Here is a 22,626-nt window from a genome sequence, read left to right on the forward strand (position 1 = left end):
AAGTTTAAGTTTTAAGCTTAAGTTTTAAGTTTTTAAAGTAAAGAACAGATATGAGGGAGCATCAAAGAAATTAAACTGAAATAGCTATTGTTTGCATTATTTGAGAATTTTTAAGCTATATAGTTTCAGCACTTTGAACTTTTAAGAACAGTTCTGAAATTTCAGAATTGCATAAAGTGGATTCACTCAAAAAAATTATTCGATACTAAGCCATTATTTTTTGTCTTGTTTCATGGGTTTCATTTAAATAATAAACTCTATAATAACGGGATACTGATTCATAAGTAAATTAGCGTGTGTCTTTGTCATACTCAATATTATACTAATATAAAATGTATGCATTAGCTACTATAAATTAAAAACAAGAAAAATATGCAAAGATACCATTTTCGATAATTCTAATTTAATTTGAAAATTTTTACACTTATAAAGAGGGAGTAGAAGAGAGATGTATGTAAAATAAATTTTCCTTCTATACGTCAAAAACTATTTTTTTCAAAATAAATGATCGACCCATACCACCTCTTTTACCCACTCATATACTTCAATTAATTTCAAGAGTGACATTTAAACAATTCATCCGGAATAAAATTAAAAAGTTCTGGATGATACCGACAAGATAGATAATCAAATAGTAGTATCAGCATGTTTTTTTTTTTATCAGTTCTCTTCATCATCCTTATCCATTCTTTCGCTTTCAAGTTTCAACGAAACAAGTACAGACACGATCATCAAAAAAGAATTAAGCAACACTGCATGCCAAAAGACAAGGAGGGGATTTAGGGACTTTACCTCGTCACGGTAAAAGCAAAGAATTCTTTAAAATATTATCTTGTTCCTTCCATTGATTGAAAATTACTCCAAAAGAAAAGAAAAAAAATTATCTTCAATGCAGAGAGAAGTACTTTAAAAAGAACAAAACCCCCGCAGATTTCCTCCATTTCATGTTATTTACTTTTAAATTACTCGATACATTCTGCGTTGAAAGCATCCCTGCTGCTGACTCCAGGAGCACGCTGGGACTGCCAAGTCAGTTCTCTTCGAATCTTCCTTCTTTTCGAGTCTTTAAATAACCCTCTTCTTTGGATGCTTTAAAGATAATATTGGATATTGCATCACTGTAGCAGATTTTAGTGAGGTTTATTGGATTGATTTATGAAGAGAAGCCTCTTTGTTGAGGTTGTTGCTTCCGATAACATACGGTTGTTGGGATGCAGGTCAAAGATAATGTTTATTAAAACAACATATATATTTTACGAACACCCACGAAGAAAGAGTTGAATCATCTTTTCCAAATGATTAGAATCCGGTGTGAATTGTGTTTGGCAATGTCATTCAATTAAAAATGCCATTCCGAAAAATACTATCAATTGGCTTCCCATTAGAGCCTTTTGGTTAAATCAATCGATTCACTTCACTCAATAACACACTGAGAAAAAAGTATGGTTAAAACTACCAGAACATGGTTAAATTTACCGTGTTCTTGGCTCCATGGGAAGACTACAGAGTTTCGTAATTTTTGCGAAGCGGTTTGGTAATAATTTTGGTAAAACTAATAAAATAGAATACGGTTTTATAATATGTGATAAAATTTGGTCGTTTTATGGTGATATCTTAGAGCATTGCATAAAAGCCATTTATTCGATTAAATTTAAATTTCAGTATTGTATTTTTTACTAAATATGTGATAATAAGATCTATAATTTAGAAAGCCAAAATTTCCAGTAAACCAGTATCATTTGAATGGAAAAAATACCAAATGAATGATTTAAATACCGTATATTTTGAATTTATTAACCATAATTATGACTTTTTGTTCTAGAAACGTCCTTACCAAACAATATAGTTATTCTATCAGGATTTGTTTTCTTCGTCCATGAAGTTTCGTGATACTTATAATAATTTAACAAGAAATTTGCAACAATTCGTTTAGACATGATATAAGCCTTTAAATACTTTCTTCGGGGCTTTCAAGTAGAATCTTATTTCATTTAGAGTCTTTAAATAACCTTTTTAGAGACTTTAAATAACCTTCTTCTTTGGTTTAGATATTGCATCACTGCGACAGATTCCAGTGAGGTTTATTTGATTGATTTATGAAGAGGAACTGTTTTGTCGAGGTTGTTGCTTCCGATGAAAGAAACGGTTGTCGTGATTCAGCAGGTTTTGGATTCTGTTTACCCAAACAACCTAGATACTTTACGAACACACACGAAGAAAGAGTTAAATCAGTTTTTGTAAGAAAAAAGATTATAATCAGGTGATGACTTATTTTAGATAGCATTACTCAAAAAAATGCCATTCCTAAAAATACAATTAATTAGCATCGTATTTAGAGTATGTTGATCAATGCATTCATTCTATTCAACAAAAAACAGTTACATGGTTTTTTTGAGAGGTAATGAGGTTGAATATAGCATAGGATTGATTTATGGAAAAAGTTTTATGTCAAGTTAAGTTTTGATTTCTATGATAAATGGTTGTTTGAATGAATTTGAGATGATGTTGTTGATAAATGGTCCTTTTTTTGTTAAAATAACATTGAGTTTAGATATTTCACGAACGCACTCAAGGCAAGAGTTGAATCAATTATCTGATTATAATCAAGTGATGAGTTCGGTATCGTTTATAATATTATTGCTTTTCATAATCGACATCATCAAGTAGTTTCCTTATTAAAATGCATATTTTTGTTCAATGAAGTCCTTCGCTACATTCAAATACACACATAGATTATATGCATTTTGCATTCATTCATTGATTCAAAAAAATATTCAACAAATTCTCTTTGTGCTCAAATAATTTGTTATTCATAAGCAGTTTAATCATTTTAGATTTTTTCAACAAATATGACTGCTTTTAGTTGAGTTCGAAACAAAGACTTATTTAAATATTATTGTTACATTATTATTTTACTAAACATTATTACATTATTATTTTATTTAACATTATTACATTATTATTTTACTTAACATTATTGCATTATTATTTTACTTAACATTATTACATTATTATTTTACTTAACATTATTACATTATTATTTTACTTATTTAAACATTATTATTTGAAGAAAAATGGTTCAACCATAGAATATAGTAGTTTTTTTTAAAATCACAAATGACTAATTTAACGATAAACCATAAGTGTAGCATCAAGACCATCTCAATCCAAAATTGATTTTGAGCAAAGTTTTTAATAATTTTATTAAATGGTTGTTTCCTTTTTTTTTTAAACTCCTGCAAGTTATTGACGATTTAAACATTTCTGAAACTGTTTTTTTTTTATTTATTTGGCTTTAAAATAAACAGTAAAATCGTTTCATATTATGACAAGAAATTGTGAGTATTTTCTAATTATACGAATAACTCGTGTCATTTTTTCTGAAAAAAAGTTAATCATAAAACTAAAGAAAATATTTCTTATATTTGTTTTAAATTGATATTTTTGCAATAAAATTAGCCTTTAGTAAGTTCAATTAAATGAAAAATTACATTAATGAAATACAATTAATTAATATCAGTATAAAAACAAGTATTTTAACGAGAATGTCTTCGATGTTTTCCAACCAAATAAGAATATCCTCTACATTTATATAAGAGAAAAATAAAACACCGATTTATGTAAAAAAACAAAATAGCGTACAATTACACAAAGTTTCTGGTTTCTCTATTTGTTTCCCATCATTCAGCATTCACAACACCTGAGTGCAAACCAAATGAATGACAATCGAGGAAAAAGAAAAACAACTCAATCAAAAGTAAGACCAACTAATGAAAGTAGACCGCTTTTATTCTGGGAGAAAAAAAAAGAAAGCCACAGATAGTACCTTAATTATGTAATTAAAACCTCAAGGTCTGAGTCATAAACTTTGATGTGTCATTGAAGACAGCGTGTGAAGTTTCTAGAAATAATGTCCACAGGATCTGCTCATCTAGATAAGAACTTTTTTGGGGACAATAGACAATCCTCCCCATGTCATGCGATTCACGAATAGGTATGAAGTAGACTCATTGGAAAGGTTTAGACATATTCACAGGGATTATGAGTGATTTGTATAAAATGCACCGACTAGGCGGCACCCTCCCCAGTTTCTATTCGATTTGCTTTTGCTATTTTTTAACCCTTTGGAGCAGAGGGGACACCTGTGTGTCATATGTCCTGTGTGTGTAATGTTATATCTATCTATCTATCTATCTATCTATCTATCTATCTATCTATCTATCTATCTATCTATCTATATATATATATATATATATATATATCACAATAAAGACAAAAAGAATAAAAGAAAAAAGAGAAAAACGAAGAAAATTAAAAACATTAACAAGTTTTATAAATTTTGCTTGGGCTATATTGATACAATATTAGAAAAGCACTCTTTTTTGCGGATAAAATCACGTGAGTTGAGGAAGAGATTATATCTTTTTTTTCCTTTTTTCCCCCGGCTTTTTAATATTTAAAAACAATTTTTTTTAAAAAATCTATTTTATTTTATTAATTTTTTTCTTCTTCTTTCTTTTCAGTAATCTTTAATTTTTGCCATGTTATCTCTATTTTTTAACTGTATATACACCGTAGAGCCATTACATTATGACCACCCTGCTAATAGCATGTAGGACCACCTTTAGCCCTCAAAACTGCTAGCACCCGCCGGGGTATTGATTCCACAAAGTGTCGATAGGTAGTCTGAAGTATCTGGTACCAAGAGCTCACTAACTGGTCCTACAATTCCCTCACATTGCGAGGGGGTAGCGTGGCAGCATGAATTCGGTTTTCCAAGTAGGACCACAAATGCTCTATTGGATTAAGGTCATGTGAATTTGGGGGCCAAGACATCACTTGAAAGTCACTGGAATGTTCCTGGACGATTTGACCCTTATGACATGATGCATTATTCTGTTGGTAAACACCATCCCCCACAGGAAAAACTGTTGCCATGAATGGGTGAACCTGGTCTGCAACTATGTTCAAGTAGCTTAAAGACTTCAGGGATTGTTCTATGAGGATTATGGGTCCTAAAGTGCCCCATGAAAACATTGTTCCTGGGCGAGAAACCATGAAAACCTGGGCGATCCCATTGTTATAGATGGAGAGTGGTCATAATGCAATGGCTCTTCGGTGTATACAGGTAATAAAATGTGGTAAGATTTCGTAAATGCTTCATAATTACTTAAAGCATGGAATAAAAAATATTTTTTGGGTTGAATTTCCTTTTTAGTTTTGTATTTTTTACTAAATGTGTGGTAATACGAATTATAATTTGAAAACTAGAATTTATGGTAAACCGTTATTATATGAACGGAAAAATACCGAATTAATGGTGGAAATACCGCATATTTTCCTTTTATTAATTATAATTTTTTGAGAATTATTTTTACCAGTAACATCATTACTACTCAGTACGGTAATTACACCAGAATTTTTTTTCTATAAGTGTAAATTTGTATAGAATTTGCATTAATTTGTTTGTACCAAATTTACATAATTAAATATGATCCAAGTTCACATTACTAAGTTTGCCCTAAGATTGCATTATTAAGTTTGTACTAAAGTTGCACTGTATTATAGCATGGTTAAAATCTTATTAAGTTTTATTGCAAATATGCACAGTATTGATTTTTTAATCATCTTACCACCTGTTTATATTTGTCCTAAACTTAGCGATATTGTGGTTAAACTTAATTTATTTTTATTAAGTTTGCACTAAATGTAAATGATATAGCTCAACCTAACATCTTTATAAATTTGAAAAAAACTCGCTCAGTATCAGTACTCAATTTTGCACCTGATTTAGTTTGAAATGATTTATGATGTTTAAAGTCAAAAGTATTAATATTCATATTTTAACTTATTCTTGAATCTAAGACTGTGCTCAAGTACTGTGATGAATTTTAAAATCTCAAGTATCTTATAATTACAATTTATAATCAATATCTGTAAGATACCTTTTTTAAGTATCCTTTATATCTTTATAAACTAATAAACTTAAAATAAATGATTTTCATTGTTTATTGTTTTAAGGAACAATTCGTGTAAAAATCCCTCGCAAATAGGGCAAAATACAAAAATCAACGCAAATAAGCTTAAAAAAAAGCAATAAGTTAAAACCAGTCCTTTTACTTTTATAAAATTAGAGAGAATAGAGCGTTTATCTTATAAAATGCCTAAAATGGTTCTTGAAGAAAAGTTGGCATCATTTTCTGAACGCCAAAAAGAATCTTTCTAGATTCGAGTATAGAATTCTTTTTATTTTCATATCTAAAATAGGCCATCCCTATTCAAAAGAATAGAATATATCTTTTTCATTCATCCCTTTCTTACCCTTAACTTTAATCGTAATATGTCTGGAACTTTTATCAGAAAACGACAAATACATAAAAAGTTAAAATACGATGATATTACTGTAAAGAAGAGGACATAAAAAAAGTTGCCAAAATGTCACTAAGTTATTCTGGACGTAGGAAAATAAAAGATATTTTGGATAAATGTCGACTGTTATTTTACCGTGACGGACATTTGGCCTGCATTTTTTTCATTCCATTTGGATGCTGGTATGTTAGGATGGATGCCCCTTGGCGATATCATTCCAGAGTGCAAAGATAAGTGGAAAAGCGGTAGTTTTTTTTCACCCATTTTTTATTTTTTTGATATTAAGGCAACTGTGTATATGTGCCAAAAAATTCCACAATCAGGTTTATGCATGCATAATTTTCAGGTGCAAGAAATATTTGCTTTATTTTTTCTTACTTTCGCTTTAAGTTAATTTTGCTGGCATGTATGGTAATTTCTCTGGAGGTAAATTATGAATGAATGAAATGCATGGTCGTAAAAGCGTTTAAAAAAAATTGTGTATTTTTTTTAATAAAAAAGTGTGTGTTTTATGAAGTTTTTAGTTTAGTTCTTTAAACATTTTAAAATTAAATATTCGATCAAAAGACTATGTACGCTGCTTTTTTTCTCGTACAATTAAAAAGGGAAAATTAGTAAGGAAGTGAAAGAAGAAATTAAAATTAGTGTGGAGGAATAAAAGAAAGATAAATGCAAATGTAAAACTTATACATTTAATATTGCAGGCCAGGGGGTTATGAAGTTGACTGTTTCAAGCCGCATCTGGAGATCGAACCCAATATCTTCACAAAAACACACATTGCTCTACTGTATTGCATTGTATCAAAGTGGGCTCATTTCTTCATGATATCATAATTAATAATGAACACCAAAAAGGTTCATAAAATATCTTTTTGAAAATTTCTTTAAATGGGAATGGGAATTAAAATATATAAAAAAAAACTAATTACATAAATACATAGAAATCTATTGTTTTTGTAAATTAATTTTTTAAACTGTTTCAAAATTTTAAAAATTATTTTAATTTCTAATTTGATTGAAAAATAAAAAAATCTGCAATATTTGTTAGCTTTTTTAAAAAAATTAATGGGTCCCACACTTTAACGTTTTTGTTTTGAGATCAATTTAACCGACAAAATCAGATAGTTCATTATCGATTGGTCAAAAAGAGAAAACGCCGTTTTTGGTCATGTGCGCAGTAAAAAATTCGGAATCAAATTACTGTAAAAAGTACCGGCATTTAGGGTCCAAATACTTCATACCGTTAAATCTATTTTTACCAGAACGTTTTACGGAACGGAAAATCTGATTTACCATAATTTTTTCTGTATTAATTACCATAAAACCATTGTATCACTCCCTTTAATAAAAATGCTCTAAAAATTACGGTATAATATTTTACGGTAAAATGGACTTTACGAATGCGCCAGTGTCGGAATTTTATAGTGTAATTTGATCCGAAATTTTTTACAACATTTTGATTTTCCTTCAGTTTGAACTTTAATCATATGTTCTGTGAATTCTTAAAGCAGTAAATTTTGCACATGCTCAGAGGAGAGTTTATTCGTTTTGCACCATAATATCTTGGACCATAATGGCAAATTTATTCTTAAAAATCGCATCTGAACTTATAAAAGTTTTTTTAAGCTTTCCAAGACAGAATTAGATATTTGCAAGCTACTAAAAGAGATATCTAATTCCTTTTTAGTTGTTACTGAATTTTAAAGTTCGTAAGATTATTTTAATATTTTTTAAATATTTTTTTAATAAAATAATTTTCAATAATAAAATTTATATGTTTTTAATAAAAATGTAATGATTAATGTATGCTATACATAAATTTAAATCTTGATTTTGAAAAAAAATCATTTTTAGTTATTGTTGTGTTCTAAAATTGGTAAAAAATTTCATCTTAAAAAAAATCTAAAAAATTATGCACGAGATAGGTAATTCTAAATAATCGTCAGAATTTTGATATCTTATGAAATATTAGATATTGAGATGTTGTTGCGATTTGAAGTTGGAAAAATAATTCTTGTACATTGGAATAAAAATTTAAAGAATTATAAAGGGGATAGGTAAAATAAGTTTTTTACAAACAACAAAATTTATACATATTATTCATTTTTGGCATTGTTGCTCTTAAAAGTTGGCGAGATCATTCACATGTTTTTGAATAAATATATGAAGAATTTTTAATGGTAGAGAAATAAAAATGTATTGGAATAAAAATGTAAAGAAGAATTATATACGGAATGGATAAACTTAATTATTTTTTTTGCAATTTGACATAATTTATATATCTTTTTTCTTTCGACATCATTGCTCTTAAAAGTTGGCAAGATTATTCACATGTTTTTGAATAAAGATGTAAAGAATTTTCGATGGTAGAAAATAGATTAATATAAATCTAGATAAGCAACAGAATTTAGATATTTTATTCATTTCAGATGATGGTACATTTTAAAGTTGATAAAGATAATTCTCACATTATTAAATAAAAATGTAAAAGATTATAATGGGATATATATAGGATAGGATAACGATATTTATATAAACAATAGAATTAAGATGCCTGATGCATTTTGGATATTATTGTGCCTTAATGGTAATTATTGGTAAAATTGGTAACATAATCATTATTATTTTTTTAAATGAAAGTCTATAGTTAGATGATTCTGAATCTTTTTTATTCGTATGCAAAAAAATTAATATAAATAAATAAATAAAAATGTAAGCCAAAATCAAAAATTTGACTTAATCAAGATAACAAACAAAAAGGGCTCCTGATCATGAAAATCAAATGTAAAGTCAAAAGCAAAGCATCAATTCTTTTATAATTTACTTCTGTTGGCAAGCGAATTGTTTAAAAAGTTTAGTTCCCTACTTCAAGCTGTACAACAGGTGAGGGAAGGAAATATTATTTTAAAGATAGTTTTGACAAAATCAGGATATCCAAAAAAAAAAAGCTTCATCGCTCTGCTGAAACCCTTTCCTTAGGGAGGAAGATATTCACGAAACGACGTTGTAAAAATTTCACTACCACTTTAAAGGAAGTGGAAGAAATCGGGGTGGAAAAAAAAGAAGAAAGAAATCGAGGTAGAGAAATTCTTGCAGAGGAAAGGCGCAAAGTAGACAAACCAAATTTTTAAAAGTTTCGGAAGCATTTTAAGCGCCAAACTGGATTTTTTATTAGCCATTCGAAGTTTTCTTAAAAGGAATCCATGCGCCATGTCTTCCTTTATTTTTATTCTTCTTTTGCAGAATTTTGAGTAACGCAAAGCATAGGCCAGGAAATTGAGTGTTTTTTGGGCCGGGGATATAAATAAAAGGAAATAAAAGGGTCGCGAAAAAGCGAGTTTTTAGCGAAGTAAATAGAATTTTGAAGTGATCATAAAAATGAATTTTATTTCGGCTTTAAGTCTTATTTTGCATACAACTGACAATTTTGCTCAGCGTAAATGGAGTAACTGTAACCGTGAAAAGCTTTACTTTTAAATATTCAACGAAAGCGCTCAAAATAATGGGTTGTTTTTGGGCTTATAGCCATTTTCAATTGCAGCTTTTCTTTTTTTGTAAACTTAGAATTAATTTAACTGCCAAATTTAACTTTTTTCTACAAAATTAATATAAAAGTATTTCAGATTTCAAATATATTAAAAATAATAACGATAAAAATTATTTTATATGTTTTTAATTTTTTGCTTTTTTTACAAATTTTGCATAAAAATTTACTTGCCCATAGGAAATAATTTTTTTTGATAATTGAATAGTATTTGGTGTTCAAAATGCCCTTTCGATTTAAAAGTACTTTTTTTTCCAGTTTAAAAAAATAAATTATATTACACTTCTAAATAATAATAAATTAAATTAGTTGATTCCATGTAACATATAATTTTAAAAAGAATAATAAATTTAGGGTAGTTTCACTTTCCATTCTGAAACAAAACGCTACTTAAACTTTTTTTTCTTCTGGTTTTAAAAATTGGAAAAGGAAATAATTAAATAATTCGTATTTATGATTAATTAATTTTTTTAGAAAAAGCAACTTATTAGATCGAAAAATATCATCTCAATATTTCAATCAATATTTTTGATTCAGTTTGTACTAAAAAAACTTTCCTTAACTTTAACAAATTAAAACATGATTGATACCATTTATTTAAATCCATTTGTTTCTGATAATGGAATTATATATACTTAATTTTGAACTTGCTTTCTAAAATGCTCTAAAATATTCTCTTTACTACTTTTTTTTTTTTAATATTTTGAAGTAAGTAGGTAAATTGTAATTAATTTAAGCTTAAAGTTTTAAAATAAAAAAATAAAAAAATTATTAAGTGTGTATAAAAAAATATTTTTTAATAAGTTTTTATTACTATTCTTTTATCTATTCCATGATTATTTTATTGTTACTATTTTATTATTATCATTTGTTATTATTATTCTACTCATAAATTTTTGTTAAAGAAAAAATTTTCCTTTATTATTTTTAGATTTATGAGTTTAATTTCCTGTAGGAACGCCCCATATTAAGCATCTTTATATTTCATCATATTCTAATGTAAAGAAAACTATTTGTACAATTTCATACAATTTCTGTTTATATATAAACAGGACTTGCATCTAAATGAAATATTTTATAACTTAGATATTTAATTTATATGATTCAAATCAGTTACTCTTCTTTTTTATTTCTGTTTTGAATGCATAATTTTGCATGATATTATTGCTAGAATATTATTTGCACTGGTAAAAAGCTTTTCATATGCTTTGCATTAATAAACCTATAGCATTTAAAAGTAAAAAATAAATGTTTTTAGAAATTAATTTATGAACTATACTTATTAAAATAGTTCTCTGTATCAATTTATAAAATTTTATTTTTTAAATAAAATGCCATATCTAAATTTTTTGTTCAAATTTAAGTTCTTTTATAAAATAAATGTTTTAATTGTGTTTGAAAAATAATTTTAAATTTATTTTGTCAACTGTTTTAAAGTAATAACACAAAATTCAAGTAATTTTTTTTTTCGAAAACAAAAACTAATAAAAATTACATATATTTGCAAACATAAGCAAAAAGTAATTATAAAATGCTAGTAAAACAAATTAAGATTAGTAATACAGATTAATTAAGAAAAGATAAAGGCAAATAATAAGTAATTAAAAAATATTTTTTTAAACGCGAATTTTTTTTATTGCATTGATATTTTATAACATTATATGTAGCATTATAATCATTTCTTACATTATAATTTTTCAGTTTGTTTTTCATTTTTTTAAAAATTTGTTTTTGAGATATATTCCTTTAAAAACAATACTTGAGTATTTTTGTAACACAAAGTTTCTTAACCTATTCTTTTTGTTCATAAAATTCCATATCTTCTGATACGTTTTAAATAAGTCTTTAGCAATTCCAAAAACAAGAGATTTGGTGGTTTAAACATGCAGTAGAATTTAGGATTCGAAAAACATTTGAATTTATAAATAAATTATCAAACAAGCCGAAAATCTTCATTTTGTTTTCATTGTGTCATTATTTAACTTGGAACAGATCTTGAGACGTGAGTTAAGAAAAGAAAAAAAAATCTTTCTGCACGATATTTATTTCAATGCTAGATGAATTCGAAAACACCGTTTTCAATTGTGAAACGCTTGCAAATGTCCTCTTCGTCTTTGGAAACTATGTTTCGGAAAATTTATGATCCAATGTTTTCTTTTTTTATTATCTTTACTTAAATTGTGAAATAACATGTTACTTTGTATTCGACTACGATTTATTTATAGTTTTTCGCAATTTACAAGGCGAGATTAACATTTACGTATAAAAGCACTGTTTTGTAAAATTTAAATATTGGGCGAAAAAAAGGGCTCAAGGATATTATAAACAAAGAAATAATATTCCTGGAGGGTAAGTGTGGCATACAAAACGGTATTTAAATAAGGACTTTGGAAATTTATGAAATAGTTTATAAATTCCTTGAAAATATTATGAAAAAAATTATTATTTTTTGCTGATGATTTTCAGGAATATTTCCGTAAATTGGAATATTTTCAAATTGTTCCAGTTTTCAAAATTCAGATGTTCCCGCTACAATTTAGTATGTAAAAATAGTAAACGTTACATTTTATTAAAATAGTAATTAAATTTTTAAAAATAATAAATATTTAAAAATATAATAAAAATTTGACAATATAATGAAACTTAAAAAAATCAAATAAACTTAAAAATAATAAAAAATTAAAAAATAATAAAATTCGAAAAATACAAAATAATTTTATAAAAAAATTAATGAAAATTTAAGAGCGTTATAAATCAAGAAAAGGTTGTAATAAAAAAGAAGGTCTATTATAAAGAGCAATTATTGCTGAAGCGTAATTACGACATACAGAATTGTATTTGAATGAGGATTGTGAAAATTCATAAGAAAATTTATAACCTCTTTGAAAATTTTATGAAAAAAGATTACTTATTTTTTTTTACATATCATTTTCAGGAATATTTCCTTTAATTGGAATATTTGAGACTTGTTCCAGTTTTGGAAATTCGGGATGTTGCTGTTACACTTTAATATCTTAAGATTGTAAATTCATGAAAAAAATTATAGTTTCCTATAAAAGTTCATGAAAAAAATGTATATTATTTTTAACATATGATTTTTAGGAATAATTCCATAAATAGGAATATTTCCAACTTATTTCAGATTTGAAAATTCGAGATGTTGCCGCTACACTTTTATATTTTAAGATTGTAAACGCTACATTATATAAAAATAATAATGAAAATTAATAAAAACTGAAAACAATTTTATAAAAAAATTATCAAAATATAAGAGTGCTTTCCTTTAGCTACATTATTTTGCTGGATATAAATAAAGAAAATGTAAAAATCAAGCATGTTTTTGATATGTGGTTTGTGAGTTTAATGATTAGTTACAAAGTGGCATTGCTTAAGTTTATTTACCTATAATTAAAACTAATATCTAAAAAAAATATCCTTCACAATTTTTTTCTTATGTAAATGCTATTTCAATGGATACAATTTAAATTTTTTTTTAAAAAAACAGCCTTTTAAATAAATAATTAATGCAATAATTTGAAAAAGTAGCTTTTACATCCACCAGTTTTAACGAAAGCCTTAAAACCTTTCTTTTATTTTTTAATTTACGTTATCAAACATAAAAAAAGACATTAAAGTTCAATTAAAAGTTTATACGAGTCAAGACATAAAATTATATAAGAATTTAAGTAAAAAATATAAAATTATCTAGAATCAATTTTGAATCAATTTAATACTTTTTATTCTTTATATCTACGTACTATGTATGTACTATCTCTTATATTATTGATTGTTTGTTTATAGAGTATGATAAGATAGATACTGATTTTTATGAATGCGTGTCTTTAGTGAGCTTTTTATTCTGTACACAGCTCAAAAAGCGTGTTTAAGAAAATGAACATGAGTCAAAAAGCGTGTTTAAGAAAATGAACCCGGCTATAAAAGTGTGCTTAAGAAAATGGGCACAACTCAAATAGAGCGTTTAAAATGAACATGGCTCAAAAAGCATTTTTAAGAAACAAAAGGCGTGTTTTAGAAAATGAACAGGTCTCAAAAAGCATATTTAAGAAAATGGGCACCACTCAAATAGCGTGTTTAAGAAAACAGAGACAGTAAAAAACAATCCTTTTCAATATTCAAGTTAAATTTACTTAACGAGGAATTTCATAATTACTATTCATTCCTTTTCTTAAACATTATAAGCATAATACATATGTGGAAAGTCTAGAACCTTAGGATTGGTATAGATGGGCATATTATAGCTGTAACTTTCCAGCATGGAATATTTCAGACAAATAAAGAAAATTTTCAAGAATCATCATCATAAACTCATGAAAGCTAAATTCAAGAAAGAGATTGATCTTTTTGTAAATGTTTAAAATATTTAGGTAGTAATTTTGTTATGTGTGAACTATAGGAACTAATGCGACTATGTATTTTAATTTTGTCTCTCACAAAAATTTGACCCCTGCAACGCTCATGCTTTTTGGGTGATGACTTCGTTTTCAGATCACTAAGCAATTAAGTGGTTCTGAAAAATTTAAATTCGTGCTTCGTTAATTTAAAATCATTATTTTAAATTTTACCTTTTAAAAACAACTGTTGGCTATAAAAACCGTTTTAAAAAACCAGTTTAAAAACATGTATTAAATGATTAAGGTAAATGGATGACATCACTTTGTGAACTTATTTGGATCCATTAGTTTATTTCTTTAAAAATGAGCAATTTTTATTTAGAGACGCTTAAGAAATGGAATGAAATGCTATGTCCATTTTCTTAAATATGTATTTTGAGTTGTGTATATTTCTTAAACATATATTTTAAGCTGCGTTCATTTTCTGAAACACGCATTTTGAGCTGTGTCCATTTTCTTAAACACGCTTTTTGAGCCTTGTCTATTCTCTTAAACACGCATTTTGAGCTGAGTCCATTTTCTTAAACGCGGATTTAACGCTGTGTTCATTTTCTTAAACATGCATTTAGAGCTGTGCCCAGAATAAAAAGCGCTCCGACGGTGTTTGATTTAAATAATTAAGAAAAATTTTAACTTCTCACGAGTCATGATTTCATACATCTTCAGCCGTTTGTTTTGCGGCGTGGATTAGAAAAGAAAATACTTCTCATGCATTTCCCCATCCAATCCACACTTAACCCCCTTTTTTTATACTCATTTTATCTGTGAAAAAAATAAAAAAAGACCCCTTGAGTTGAAGTGGTGAGTACTTTTCCCACAAGGCGTTTAAGATATGGACAAACTGCTCCGAAGAGGCCATTTTGCCAAAGAGGATGAGTGATCCACTTAACAATTCTTTCTTTTTTCTTTTCTTTTCTTCTTTACATTTCTTCCATTTTATTCTTACGCCATTCCTAATTTTAAGATTCGATGGTGCAGCGTTGCTGGGAATATTGCGTAAGAGTTTCGGAGTTTTTGCGGTTTGTTGGCTATGAAAAATACCGAGTTGTGGATGACATATGAATGGTAACTGAATCTTAAGTTGGAATTTGGCCTGTTGCCAGATGCATGAAAGGTTTGACTTAATTATATGAGGGGAGGTCCTAGAGCTCTGAAAATTACATTCGTAGAAATGATGGAGAAGGGAGGATTTGACGAAGGATTGGCATTTCCAAAAGGGAAAACCACAAAATTATTGTTTGTCATTGTTTTAATGAGCGTGGTCTTGGGAATACTAATGTTTTATAATTGTGGTGCTTAAACTTATCAATCGTCATTAGATCAGTTAAAGCCTTGTCCAAAACTGTCATCAATTAGACATTATTACTGATATTTTTGATTTGCTTCCCATAGTTTAGCTCCACTGAACCCTAAATATATGGAACAAATCAATAAAGATGTGCATATAAAATTCGGACAAGAAATTATGGTAAACACTTGATTTGGTAATCAACCTCTACCAACTCCACAAACGCAAACAGGGAAATCAACACGTTATAACATTATTATATAAGATAGCATTATCAGCAGTATCATTGTATTGGACAGAACGTTTTAGCACAATACCAAACTGTTTCTTGCCAAATTGATTCAGTCAATAAATCACAACATAAATACATATATTTACCGTTTCGAAAAATATGATCTAGATTTGTTCATGTTTTTATAATGTTGCGCTTTTACGTAGAAAAAAGTGCATTTTACTTTATTTTAAAACCGTCGTCGAACAGCTTGACGCTATTTAGGGTTTACGACTACAAATGTTCAACTTTGTAGCCTTGTAATTTTAAACTCAATCCAGAAGACAAGGAAACTTCTGGATCAAGCATTGAAAGAAATTTTGCCTTTGTGGAGGACTTTCTGATAGAAATAAAAGGCAATTACGTTACAAGGAGAGGGAAACCACGAAAACATCCCCTAATTAGCCTGACGAAAAGGAGACTCTAAGCCATGATCCGACTACTACTGAGTATATTTTTCGTCAGCACTGTGGTTAGTGCGAGTTGGGTGCGGAATTTGTATCGACCAGCCTTCACTGGGATTCAAACCCGGTTCATCTCAATGAGAGGGGATCCCCTAAGTCACCACAGCTCAGCGAAAAAATACAATATAGTTTTCGTTTAACTTTAGTTGATCTTTATAATGTTCTTAACTTTAAAGTTGTATTTAATTTTGTTTCATATTTTTAACCGCCATTGAGCAGCCGACGCAATTCTGAGTCTACGAATTTCTATGTTCAACTCCTTATCTTATATTTGCGAACCCAATTCAGAGGACAAGATAAGTATAACTCCTAGGTCAAGCTTTGGGACAAACTAACCTACGAGAAGAACTTTTTGATGGAACCAACCAGTATGTGCATTACATGGAGAGGAAAACTACGAAAACCTCTTGCAATTAGCCCGATTGAAAGGGAATTCTTACCCATGATCAATTTACCACTGAGGATATTTTACGTCATCACTGTGATTCTTGCGTATCAACAAAAAGCCGTTGGTATTTGAACCTAGGTCACCTCATTGGGATGCGAATGCTCTATCCCCTAATCCACAGCGACTTTGATGTAGTATGTAGAAATGTAAACCACTTCTTGCTTATATTTCTATAATGTTGCATTTTGATGCGAGGAAGAAGTTGGTGCAATTTATGCAGGATATAATATCTATATGGATATAATATCTATAAAGATATAATATCTATATGGATATAATTTTTATATGGATGTATATTATTTACATTTGGATGAAATAACAAAGGGATGAGCTTACTTAAAAATAAGAATGTTATTAATAACAAAATATATTTGAAAAACAACAAAATAGGTGTTACTTTCTACAAATTGTGACGTCACTTACACGTAGGATGCGAAAAAAATCATGATACTTTTGAGATTTAGCGAAAAATAAGAAACTTGTTCTATCTCTATATTCTCTATGTCTCCATAATGTGGGATTTTGACGTAACCTTATACCTCTAGTAATGTTCGTTTTGATGCAATAAATAATTTGATCTACTTTTTCTTTAAATTGCGCTTTGAAATAGTAAGGTTTTTTCACTAAACAAATATCGCATAATAGCAAAAAAAAACTGAACTTAACGATCTGATGCCATATGTGAGTTATAAAATATGCATAGATTACCCATAAAACATTCAACATCAGCCAAATATAAAATCGAATAGCCATTACGACAAAACTATTATTTTTTTCAGATTCTAAAATAAAGTTTTTTGAAATATGTACATACTTTTCATAAAAATGTATATAGCATTGGAAATAAACCATAAATACTTTTCTCAGCACAAACCTTAACCTTACTGCTAAAAGGAATACCAAAAATAGTCTTCTATTTCAAATTCCATTAAAAACTGGAAATATTACCATAAAAGATACAAATATTCATATTCTTCATTCGATTTCTTCTTCTATTTATTCTCTCGCATTCCTGAAGTAGAAAGTTATTAATCTGTTTTTCAAATTTCCAAACTCATTGCGTTCGAAAAGAGGCAGACGATCTTGCTGCTACAGAAATGTACATAAAAAAAAAAAAGAAATAATTTATGTGTTTTTCTTAGACGCATTACCATCAACGGAAGATAGTCCTTCGTATGTGAGTCATTCCACAGAAAAAGCTGAAATTTCTCAACAACTCCTCTTTTTCTTTACTCTGGTTTAAACATCCAGTAAAAAATAAAAGTAAAAAAATTCATGTTCATAAATATGACTTACATAAAAGAAATTTATGAGTTTTTTCCATTTTCACTCAGTATTTGGTGGAAATTTAGTCAGGCTAAAAAAATTGATTGGTTGAAGCTTGAAAAATACGATACTGTATCAATTAACTTTGTTTTTAGCAAAAATGGAGTACATGTTTTTATGAAAGACCCTACGTGCCATAGATTTGTCATCTTGTGCCAGAAAACAAACGCGTGCCAAATTTTTCGAGTTCTCCAGTTATTATTAATGTTATATATATATATATTTTTTGCAAATGTGATTGAAGAAATACACATTAATCACGTGGTCCAGTTCTTTCAACACCAATGTTTCAGTAAGCTTAAGAACAGTTGCCCGGTATGCACTAACAAATATTCCAAACAATTAGCAAAGCAATTATAATAACGTTGATATTCAATGAAATATGATTTTGATGGACTGCGAAATTTCTGTTATGTGTTAAAACTTGTGTTGTGAGGCAATTTCTTGAGTCGTCTTCATTAATTGTGAGTGTTGGTTCTCTCGTTTGTCAATTACGTGATTTATTCCTAAACGTTATTTTCAATTGGACTGATCCTAGAAGAAAGCGAAAACAATATTACGTGATCGAAGCATCTATTCACATAGCTGTTGAACCACTAACATCCACTATATCCACTAACATTTACTACGAAAAGATATGCCTTAAAGTTTATTCGTTTGTTTACGTTAGTGATCACTAAACCGTCGTTCGTGAGCTTCTAGTGGCTCGCGGGGACATTTTCTGTCGATCGCGCTAATGCTCTGGCTTAGTTCTTTCAGTTGGTAGCTCACATTAGGATTTAAAAACGGTTATGAAGCTCAGAAGCTTCATGAGTTGGCAACTACTGGTTTTAAATTATTCTTCTAAAATTAAATTATGTTTAAATAATGGGCATGTATTCCTAAGAGCCAATCTTAATACATATTTTCAAAGTACTTTTACTCGCCAATAAAGTACCTATGAAAGAAGACATTGTAAGTGCATTCAGATTTTAAATTACCATTGCATTAAGGTTTGTTTCAAAGTATAAAGAAAGGAGTATGGCGCTTATAGAGGTGTTTTCAGGATCTTCAAGAAAAGCTAGAAGTTGCACTTAGACATGCCAGAAGGTCACGAAACCTGATGAAGTACACGTACGCTGTATTAAACCTAGAATTGTATCCTGAGAAGAATGGGGATAAAATGAGAATGAAAGAAATCCAAATGGCCGAATCTGATGCAGTTCCCCTCAAGATATACATCTGTCATATTGGCTGATCACTGTTGATAATTGTCCGTCACCATCGTGTACAAAAATGGCAACGTGATTTTGGTTAGTTTGTAAGTTTCACTGAATTATTTACTATAAGCTAAGCAAATTATTTACTGTAATTGTATATTCTTCTGGCTTTGAAAAAAAAAACTTTTATAGACTTTTTCATAGCTAAAGTACTCATTCAGATTTACGAAGTACTTTATCCAGTTCTTTTTTGCAGTTTCCCAATCCAAATAATCCATCCATTAAAGCAAAAATTGTTTGCTTTTACAGTCTCAAACCCCGATAGAACGAGTGTCAAGTTTACAGCTGCTACTCTTAAAAAGAAGTTTAATTGCTCGGGCTTTGTCAGCTATTCATATATCTTGCTCAAACGTATGTCAGCTCTTCCTACTCGGTTGCAGTTAAGAGAGATTTGAGGTTTTGCTCCGAAAATGCTCTTTTTTCTTCGTCTCTTTTCCCTTCGTTTCAATTTCTATTTGCGCTTTGCAGAGGTGGGGCGCTTTTTTGGGGCTTGTGTTGAGGGTGTCATCTTTAGGGAGGTCCGCCCCTGAAAGACAAACGACTTCCTCGAGTGATGTATTGAAGCATTTATTTCGAAGACGTGCTACTGAGTTTTCGGAAGAATTAGCGGTTGCTCTTTGGCAACGTTACGACAACTCTAATGAATGACTGCATTGTTAAATCAAGATGAAGTAATTGTTTAGCTAAGAAGCNTAGCATTTAAAATTCTGTGTCTATTATCTAGCTCCAAGCCGTTGCATTTGTCATCGATATCATTATTGTCATCATATCGGTCTAATGCTAAATCATTTTAGTGAACAAACAGTGAACAGTTAGCCGACCGGCCTGTGTAGGGGTCAGGGAACTGGCCATGCATCAGAAAGGTCCTTGCATCGAATCCCGGGCAAGGCATGGATGTTCCTTCCTCCATTGCACTATCTGTCCTTCCTGTGGGAGCAACGTTGTCCCATCTAATACGGTGCCCCTGAAAGAGTGGCCAACAAATCTGCCCTTCAGGTGACTGTATGACGAAAGGTCATTCTTCAGGTGGGCATTGAATAAAAAAAACAGTGAATCCTGAATCAGTACGAATAGTATAATAGATTCGTCTTTCTGGTAGCGATTTGTAATCTGGTATTGTAGCTGGGTATTATACCGCAATTTTTGCAACAATATTTATTTAATTAGGGCGATTTAGGAATTTTAAAGTAATTATTACTGTTCAAATTACGGTATACCAGAATTTTGTTCACGTTCCTGAAAAAAAGGGATTCTACTGTAAAAAGTTTTACAGTAATTTGATCCAGGATTTTTTACAGTGTACTCCAAAACTTCACTCTTAAATAACCGGCATTTAGCTGATGTATCTCATATAACGTGGAAGTAACCCTTCTTGGTAAATTCTCTTAAACCAACATAATTATTTTAAATTTAGAATACAGAAAAATTTAGTTCTGGTAAAAATCGTGTAAATCATGAAGTCTTAAGTACTGAAAATTCCTTTTTCAAAATATCAAAATTCAACAAATTATTGTAGTAGTACGCAGTGGGGAAATAATTCTGCAATAATTTATTTGCAGTTTGAAAAGTGAATAACTTTTTTTTTCAATAATACTTCATGGTCTACTCAAGGCTTACATTACAACTCATTAAATTTCAATTCCAAAACTCTAATTTCAAAATTCCGGGAGAAGCAAGACAGAATTGCACTTGAAAAAATTTCTGATCCAATTACGGTAAAAAGTGCCGGCCCTCGGGGTACCGGTACTTTTTACCATGAAATTCATTTTTACCGGAACATTTTCCGAAACAAAAAAAGAATCTGATATCTTGTAATGTTTACTGCAATAATTACCGTGAAATCACTAAATCACTCTAATTAGATAAATATTACTGTAAAAATTCTGGTGTACCAGATTTTTGTACTTCATAACACGTTCCAGTAAAAATGGAGCTTATGGTAAAAAGTGCCGGCATCCTGAGTGCCGTTATTTTTTTACCGTTAATTGATCCGGAATTTTTTAAAGTGTACTAGTACTAAATCATGAAGTCTAACTTACGATAGGTCACCTCTATTGGATATAGTAATTTGGATTGAGAAAAAATTATAAAAACAATAATACGTGCGTTGTCTTGCATTGGTTACAATTCATAAATCCATACGAGATTTTTTTCAGAGATCTTTTCCTGCTTAAAGTCCTAAGCATTGTGAAATTTAAAAATATATATATAATAATATCTGGCAATTATAGAATTTATGGAACTTATTTTAGAATCTTTTGTAATGGTTGTCGGCACTTTTGACGAGTATACCCGCATACTTGTGGCTTATTTTTTGAGGGGGTAATTCCGCCTCTTAATTCGAACCATACACCCCCACTTTGCTTTTTCGGCGCTCCCTTAATTGCATCCCGACAGCCATAATTTACAGTTTTACACTACAGCTGCGGGAACTTTTCACATTGTCAAAAAAAAAAAAAAAGTGCGTTGCAAAATCAGCAGTCCCTCATCTCAAGTTGCTGAGGGAAAGATGCTTAAAAAAGAATCTTTTGTTGTAAACCGGCTATATTGAATTCTATATTGCTATACAATTGTGTAGCTGGCACGTTTTATTAAAAATTCGCAAGTTAAATACATTTTCTGAAAACATAAGAATAATTAAATTGTTAAAAAAAATGATTGATTTTTTTATAATTATAAGAATTATAAATACATTATGAAAATACAATTTTACAGTTTAATTTACAGTTATAAAACTGATTTATTACATCTGTAAAACTATAAATAATTACCACTTAATAAAAAAATCTAAAAATCTGACCCAATAAATTATTTATCTGATAAGATTTGTAATTCAGATAAGTTATTTCTAACTTACTATGCTTATTTGAATGATTATTATGTAGTTTTAAAAAAATAATAATTTTATCATAGTAAGAAGAAAACCACTTAACATTTAAAAACCAATTAATTGTAACGTAGTTAATAAAAATAGTATTTTATAATACATTTATTAAAATATCATTATATATTTTAAGAAACCATTTATTTAGACGTAATTAGAATGCTACTGTATAGACCGAAATATTATTAATTATAACATTATGCAAATTGCATATTTAAAAATATATATGCAATTATAAAACTAAATAATTCATTATATCAGTAAAAATAATAATTGTTACTTAATAAAAAAGAACTAATAATTTGACCTGGAATTATTAATGTGATCAGATTAGTAATTCATATAGGTAATTTCTAACTTG

The 22,626-nt window shown here is 28.8% G+C and overlaps 1 protein-coding gene and 1 long non-coding RNA gene across 3 annotated transcripts in view; one reads left to right on the top strand and one right to left on the bottom strand.

Annotated features, from left to right (window-relative positions):
- The window catches only part of LOC139425166 (uncharacterized), a 45,502-nt gene extending 44,577 nt beyond the window's left edge, over nt 1-925 (bottom strand). The window contains exon 1 of the long non-coding RNA XR_011636443.1: nt 793-925. This is a non-coding gene — a long non-coding RNA (uncharacterized lncRNA). The remainder of the gene's footprint in view (nt 1-792) is intronic.
- LOC107445619 (netrin receptor UNC5C) overlaps nt 1-22,626 on the top strand; it is a 166,214-nt gene that overhangs the window by 27,739 nt on the left and 115,849 nt on the right. The gene's annotated exons all lie outside the window — the stretch shown is intronic.

Source organism: Parasteatoda tepidariorum, chromosome 3 (genome assembly GCF_043381705.1).
Source record: "Parasteatoda tepidariorum isolate YZ-2023 chromosome 3, CAS_Ptep_4.0, whole genome shotgun sequence".
Taxonomy (NCBI): domain Eukaryota; kingdom Metazoa; phylum Arthropoda; class Arachnida; order Araneae; family Theridiidae; genus Parasteatoda; species Parasteatoda tepidariorum.